The following is an 8636-nucleotide window of genomic DNA, read 5'->3' as shown; positions in this document are numbered from 1 at the left end:
AATCTTCCAGATGATTGTGTCATTGATAGAATTCTCCAATCACTGCCACCAAGCTACAAGAGCTTCGTGATGAACTATAATATGCAAGGGATGAACAAGACTATTCCCGAGCTCTTCGCAATGCTGAAAGCTACGGAGGTAGAAATCAAGAAGGAGCATCAAGTGTTGATGGTCAACAAGACCACTAGTTTCAAGAAAAAGGGCAAAGGGAAGAAGAAGGGGAACTTCAAGAAGAACGGCAAGCAAGTTGCTGCTCAAGAGAAGAAACCCAAGTCTGGACCTAAGCCTGAAACTGAGTGCTTCTACTGCAAGCAGACTGGTCACTGGAAGCGGAACTGCCCCAAGTATTTGGCGGATAAGAAGGATGGCAAGGTGAACAAAGGTATATGTGATATACATGTTATTGATGTGTACCTTACTAATGCTCGTAGTAGCACCTGGGTATTTGATACTGGTTCTGTTGCTAATATTTGCAACTCGAAACAGGGACTATGGATTAAGCGAAGATTGGCTAAGGACGAGGTGACGATGCGCATGGGAAACGGTTCCAAAGTCGATGTGATCGCGGTCGGCACGCTACCTCTACATCTACCTTCGGGATTAGTATTAGACCTAAATAATTGTTATTTGGTGCCAGCGTTGAGCATGAACATTATATCTGGATCTTGTTTAATGCGAGACGGTTATTCATTTAAATCAGAGAATAATGGTTGTTCTATTTATATGAGTAATATCTTTTATGGTCATGCACCCTTGAAGAGTGGTCTATTCTTATTGAATCTCGAGAGTAGTGATACACATATTCATAATGTTGAAGCCAAAAGATGCAGAGTTGATAATGATGGTGCAACTTTTTGTGGCACTGCCGTTTAGGTCATATCGGTGTAAAGCGCATGAAGAAACTCCATACTGATGGACTTTTGGAACCACTTGATTATGAATCACTTGGTACTTGCGAACCGTACCTCATGGGCAAGATGACTAAAACACCGTTCTCTGGTACTATGGAGAGAGCAACAGATTTGTTGGAAATCATACATACAGATGTATGTGGTCCGATGAATATTGAGGCTCGTGGCGGATATCGTTATTTTCTCACCTTCACAGATGATTTAAGCAGATATGGGTATATCTACTTAATGAAACATAAGTCTGAGACATTTGAAAAGTTCAAAGAATTTTAGAGTGAAGTTGAAAATCATCATAATAAGAAAATAAAGTTTCTACGATCTGATCATGGAGGAGAATATTTGAGTTACGAGTTTGGTGTACATTTGAAGCAATGCGGAATAGTTTCGCAACTCACGCCACCTGGAACACCACAGCGTAATGGTGTGTCCGAATGTCGTAATCGTACTTTACTAGATATGGTGCGATCTATGATGTCTCTTACTGATTTACCGCTATCATTTTGGGGATACGCTCTAGAGACGGCCGCATTCACGTTAAATAGGGCACCATCAAAATCCGTTGAGACGACGCCTTATGAACTGTGGTTTGGCAAGAAACCAAAGTTGTCGTTTCTGAAAGTTTGGGGCTGCGATGCTTATGTGAAAAAGCTTCAACCTGATAAGCTCAAACCCAAATCGGAGAAATGTGTCTTCATAGGATATCCAAAGGAAACTATTGGATACACCTTCTATCACAGATCCGAAGGCAAGACTTTTGTTGCTAAATTCGGAAACTTTCTGGAGAAGGAGTTTCTCTTGAAAGAAGTGAGTGGGAGGAAAGTAGAACTTGACGAGGTAACTGTACCTACTCCCTTATTGGAAAGTAGTACATCACAGAAAACTGTTTCAGTGACACCTACACCAGTTAGTGAGGAAGCTAATGATGATGATCATGAAACTTTAGATCAAGATACTACTGAACCTCATAGATCAACCAGAGTGAGATCCGCGCCAGAGTGGTACGGTAATCCAGTTCTGGAAGTCATGCTACTAGATCATGATGAACCTACAAACTATGAAGAAGCGATGGTGAGCCCAGATTCCGCAAAATGGCTTGAAGCCATGAAATCTGAGATGGGATCCATGTATGAGAACAAAGTATGGACTTTGGTTGACTTGCCCGATGATCGGCAAGCAATTGATAATAAATGGATCTTCAAGAAGAAGACTGACACTGACGGTAATATTACTGTCTACAAAGCTCGACTTGTCGTAAAAGGTTTTAGACAAGTTCAAGGGATTGACTACGATGAGACCTTCTCACCCGTAGCGATGCTTAAGTCTATTCGAATCATGTTAGCAATTGCCGCATTTTATGATTATGAAATTTGGCAGATGGATGTCAAAACTGCATTCCTGAATGGATTTCTGGAAGAAGAGTTGTATATGATGCAACCAGAAGGTTTTGTCGATCCAAAGGGAGCTAACAAAGTGTGCAAGCTCCAGCGATCCATTTATGGACTGGTGCAAGCCTCTCGGAGTTGGAATAAACGCTTTGATAGTGTGATCAAAGCATTTGGTTTTATACAGACTTTTGGAGAAGCCTGTATTTACAAGAAAGTGAGTGGGAGCTCTGTAGCATTTCTGATATTATATGTAGATGACATATTACTGATTGGAAATGATATAGAATTTCTGGATAGCATAAAGGGATACTTGAATAAGAGTTTTTCAATGAAAGACCTCGGTGAAGCTGCTTACATATTAGGCATTAAGATCTATAGAGATAGGTCAAGATGCCTAATTGGACTTTCACAAAGCACATACCTTGACAAAGTTTTGAAAAAGTTCAAAATGGATCAAGCAAAGAAAGGGTTCTTGCCTGTGTTACAAGGTGTGAAATTGAGTAAGACTCAAAGCCCGACCACTACAGAAGATAGAGAGAAAATGAAAGATGTTCCCTATGCTTCAGCCATAGGCTCTATCATGTATGCAATGTTGTGTACCAGACCTGATGTGTGCCTTGCTATAAGTTTAGCAGGGAGGTACCAAAGTAATCCAGGAGTGGACCACTGGACAGCGGTCAAGAACATCCTGAGGTACCTGAAAAGGACTAAGGATATGTTTCTCGTATATGGAGGTGACAAAGAGCTCATCGTAAACGGTTACGTTGATGCAAGCTTTGACACTGATCCGGATGATTCTAAATCGCAAACCGGATACGTGTTTACATTAAACGGTGGAGCTATCAGTTGGTGCAGTTCTAAACAAAGCGTCGTAGCGGGATCTACATGTGAAGCGGAATACATAGCTGCTTCGGAAGCAGCAAATGAAGGAGTCTGGATGAAGGAGTTCATATCCGATCTAGGTGTCATACCTAGTGCATCGGGTCCAATGAAAATCTTTTGTGACAATACTGGTGCAATTGCCTTGGCAAAGGAATCCAGATTTCACAAGAGAACCAAGCACATCAAGAGACGCTTCAATTCCATCCGGGATCTAGTCCAGGTGGGAGACATAGAGATTTGCAAGATACATACGGATCTGAATGTGGCAGACCCGTTGACTAAGCCTCTTCCACGAGCAAAACATGATCAGCACCAAGACTCCATGGGTGTTAGAATCATTACTGTGTAATCTAGATTATTGACTCTAGTGCAAGTGGGAGACTGAAGGAAATATGCCCTAGAGGCAATAATAAAGTTATTATTTATTTCCTTATATCATGATAAATGTTTATTATTCATGCTAGAATTGTATTAACCGGAAACATAATAAATGTGTGAATACATAGACAAAACAGAGTGTCACTAGTGTGCCTCTACTTGACTAGCTCATTAATCAAAGATGGTTATGTTTCCTAACCATAGACAAAGGAGTTGTTATTTGATTAATGGGATCACATCATTAGTTGAATGATCTGATTGACATGACCCATTCCATTAGCTTAGCACCCGATCGTTTAGTATGTTGCTATTGCTTTCTTCATGACTTATACATGTTCCTATGACTATGAGATTATGCAACTCCCGTTTGCCGGAGGAACACTTTGGGTGCTACCAAACGTCACAACATAACTGGGTGATTATAAAGGAGCATTACAGGTGTCTCCAAAGGTACATGTTGGGTTGGCGTATTTCGAGATTAGGATTTGTCACTCCGATTGTCGGAGAGGTATCTCTGGGCCCTCTCGGTAATGCACATCACATAAGCCTTGCAAGCATTACAACTAATATGTTAGTTGTGAGATGATGTATTACGGAACGAGTAAAGAGACTTGCCGGTAACGAGATTGAACTAGGTATTGGATACCAACGATCGAATCTCGGGCAAGTAACATACCGATGACAAAGGGAACAACGTATGTTGTTATGCGGTCTGACCGATAAAGATCTTCGTAGAATATGTAGGAGCCAATATGGGCATCCAGGTCCCGCTATTGGTTATTGCCCGGAGACGTGTCTCGGTCATGTCTACATTGTTCTCGAACCGTAGGGTCCGCACGCTTAAAGTTACGATGATAGTTGTTATGAGTTTTATGCATTTTGATGTACCGAAGTTTGTTCGGAGTCCCGGATGTGATCATGGACATGACGAGGAGTCTCGAAATGGTCGAGACATAAAGATCGATATGTTGGAAGCCTATATTTGGACATCGGAATCGTTCCGGGTGAAATCGGCATTTTTCCGGAGTATCGGGGGGTTACCGGAACCCCCCGGGGGTTTATTGGGCCTACATGGGCCTTGAGGGAGAAGAGAGAAGGAGGCAAGAGGTGGCCGCGCGCCCCTCCCCTTCCTAGTCCGAATAGGACAAGGGAAGGGGGGCGGCGCCCCCCCCCCTTTCCTTCCTCTCTTCCTCCTCTTTCCCCCCTCTCTCTCCTTGTCCAACTAGGAGTCCTACTCCCGGTGGGAGTAGGACTCCCCTTGGCGCGCCCCACCTTGGCCGGCTGCCCCCTCCCCTTGGCTCCTTTATATACGGAGGCAGGGGGCACCCTAGAACACACAAGTTGATCCTCGTGATCGTTCCTTAGCCGTGTGCGGTGCCCCCTGCCACCATATTCCACCTCGGTCATATCGTTGTAGTGCTTAGGCGAAGCCCTGCGTCGGTAGAACATCATCATCGTCACCACGCCGTTGTGCTGACGGAACTCATCCCCGAAGCTTTGCTGGATCGGAGCCCGGGGAGTGTCATCGAGCTGTACGTGTGCTAAGAACTCAGAGGTGCCGGAGTAACGGTGCTTGGATCGGTCGGATCGGGAAGACGTACGACCACTTCCTCTACGTTGTGTCAATGCTTCCGTTGCGATCTACAAGGTACGTAGATCATACTCTCCCCTCTCCTTGCTATGCATCACCACGATCTTGCGTGTGCGTAGGAAAATTTTGAAATTACTATGTTCCCCAACAATCATTTCTTCCCTAAACAAGTCATGAAGTTCGAGAACTTGTGGTTTTCATTAATGAAAATCGGAGGGGGTGAGAAGCCCTCTGTTTCATTCAAACAAAAAGTCATGAACTAACATGCAAATTTATTCCCTTTAAATCCTAAACCAAGTGCCACTCTAACCCTAAACCAAGTGCCACTCTGACCAAAATCATGTGGTAGTGCAACATACATTTTCAATCTTCCAACCCTCCAAAATTTAAGTGCAAAACAAAGGAAAACCACTCTCATGCGTGTGCAAACATTCACGGTCTCACTATTTTTTAAAAAAAAAATCACAGTCTCACTATGTATACCTTCCTTCCCTACCCATGTCAAAGTCTTACCATTTGTCCTAGCGGTTACCAGCGCAGCCCTAAACACCACAAACACACACGGTCCTGTGTTCGAGTCCCCAGCCACACCAATTTTTTGTGCATTTTCCACCCTTCATTTTTTAGACAAATTATGTTTTTATTAATGTAATGCCCTTAAAAAATGTTCATTTATTTTGGCACCTGGCGTAAACCTCTACCAGAGCTGAGGCACATTTTCCATGACATTTTGGTCTTTGATTTAAATCACGGTGTATTTGAATTGGATTAATTAACAACTTCAAAAAATTTCTAACCCTAATTGTTTGGCTCCGGAATAATTCAATTAGCTTCCACAAAAAGTTTTAGCATTATGATTTACTGCCTAAATTAAATCATAATAGAAAACAGAAAAATACGCAAGAGAACCCCCGAATGGGCCTAATTGGATGCAGTTGGCCCATTAGTCTAGCCTGCACTTGGCTCTATGCTCTGAATTTGGCCCAAGAGCAACCTTTTTTTTGGATAGAAAGGCAGAGCAGAGAGATGCATTTCATTGATCAAAAGTTTCTGAATTCCTAATTTCTTCTCTTTTTTCCAACATATTTAAATGTTGGTCACTTCTTCTCTTTTTGTTTCAACATTTAAACAACTTTAACCAACATTTAAACTAGGTGAATTTCTCAAACAATTTCAAGATTACAAATTCCTCCATAATTCATGCCTTTCCATACATTTTCAACATTACAACCAGTGCGATTACCATACCTACAAATGCCCAAAAGTATTCGCAAATGGGTATTGGTAGTGCTTGATCTTCAAGCTTCCTAACCTTCTTCTTCAACATCCTAAGCTCAACAGCTAGCTCTCTGTCAGTGCGTGCTTCGCCCTCCATCTCTTCTTCCGGAGCTCGTGGTGCGGCCACCGCCGTTCGTGGCAGCATGCGCAACCATTCTTCATGCTCTTCTTGCAGTTCATTCATCAGAGTCTTGGCCAGAGCATCGACCCAAAGAAAGAAGCATGTCACCTCCATGAACACCAGACAGATCAACCCATTGCTCAAAGATCCCGACCACGAAAATGGTGCAATTGCCCCGATTCTAAACCCATTCTCGCTGCACACGTAGAACAGACGATTCTGGTTCCTCGGTATCTGGGAAACCCTCTGATCAACGCCCGCTCGGCACCGCGGACAGACGAAGACAGGCATGTCCACACGCGCCCGGCTCTGCATCCGCGAGGTGGCGCGGGAGCTTGAGGAAGACATGGAGCTCGCAGCCGAAGGGGATCTCAACGCCGCCGCGCCCTCCACTGCTAGCTTCCCACCGCCGCGCCCTCCACAGCTAGCTTCCCGCCGCCGTGCTCTCTCTCTCGCCGTGGTCACCGCCGTGCTCTCTGTCGCCGTGGTCACCGCCGCTGTCGCCCGCTTATATAGCACACCCGCCAACGGCTCTCTGCTCAACGGCTCTCTACTGGGTCCCACAAGCCACGCGTGCAACGGTCTGAATAAAATTGGCCGTCTCTGCCGCCTGGTCCCACCTGTAAGGGCCGAGTCAAAAGGTTGACCTAACGGAGACGGCAGAGTTCATGGAACGAGTCGGTGCGCACGGACTAGGGGCAAAACTGAGCACAATTCGTATCTGAGGGCAAAACTGAGTACATGGACACCACTGAGGGCAAAAGGATAATTAACCCTTGTTTAAAACCATATAAACAGAATCTGTAATAAGGTCATGAGAAGACATGTAGAAGGCAACATAGTACTAAGATGACTATGCTTCGTCACAGATCCAAGAAAGACGTCGACATGAAAGTCAAACTATAATAATTTACTCGTAGACATCATGTGTAATTTAGACATAGATCTATTCAAGTCCAAAAAGAATAGTGATGAACATCGATGCTGTCATAATTTTAATCACAATATCTGTTTAAAAGATTTGCTGCTTATACAAAAAACAAACAAATATAACATGGCTCTTTATAAATAAAAAAACTTAGAAATATTGCTTCCAAAGATGACTCCCTCATTATGAGAATCATTGTGAAGCTGCCTTCAAGTAAACTATGATGACAAGGGGCTTTCAACCAAGAACCAGAATTCAAGTAAAATCTCTGCAGCAAACATCATTGATAGTAGAAAAAGAGGCACCAACTTGTGTGCATCTCCAAGATGTTATAGAACTGTAATATCAAATTGTGTGCATCTCCAAGGTGTTGCACTACAAAAAAAAAGAGATCAATGCACCCATTTATCATACTTGCACAAGTTTTAGTTTGTAATCACAATAGTGAAACATGCTAGTCCCTAATGACCTTTTCCCACTGACCGTTTGTAATGCCATAGAAATGATTCATCATAACTCATACGCATGAAGTATAAATACACTCCCAGTCTGCAAGCATCACAAGAATACAATATGATCATCACCATGACTAACTCTGCCTCTCGTTGCACTGATAAATGGAGAAGAGAGTACAAAGATGAATCTTCTGGCGGTGGGCACAACCAATTTTGCTTCTCCGTAGGACATCAAACTAACCAAGCTTACAATGACATTCCCCTACAGGATTTAACAGGGTATAAGACATAGAACAACACATGCTCTCTTGCACCTCGCATTGCAAGATGGTAAAAAAAATTGAACTGGACAAATGGACGTAATATAGTGTTAGATGAACCAAACCTGCATTTCAAGACACAAGAAAATCGAGGCTGATGAGTCTGATCCTTTTCACCGTAATATTCAGAAGCAGCAACATCCAATCCAATGACCAACCGTCACACATGAATTAGTAGACAAGGGCTGAATCATGAACTATGTATAGACAAAAAAATTCTTCTAGTGTAACCAGCCTTAGCTACAGCTGCCTTCAACAATTCAAGAGTCAAGATGCTCTTTATTTTTCTGCACGAGTATAAATCAAAAAGAAATCACATATGAGTATTTGGAAAGCGTTGTGAACTCAATAGTCCCACAATACATAATATAAACAGAACCACCAGAT

The sequence above is a fragment of the Triticum urartu genome, chromosome 2A (assembly GCF_056163025.1).
Source record: "Triticum urartu cultivar PI428250 chromosome 2A, HENAU_Tu73, whole genome shotgun sequence".
Lineage (NCBI taxonomy): Eukaryota > Viridiplantae > Streptophyta > Magnoliopsida > Poales > Poaceae > Triticum > Triticum urartu.
The sequence above is the reverse complement of the archived record's forward strand: the minus strand, read 5'-3'. Positions refer to the sequence as shown.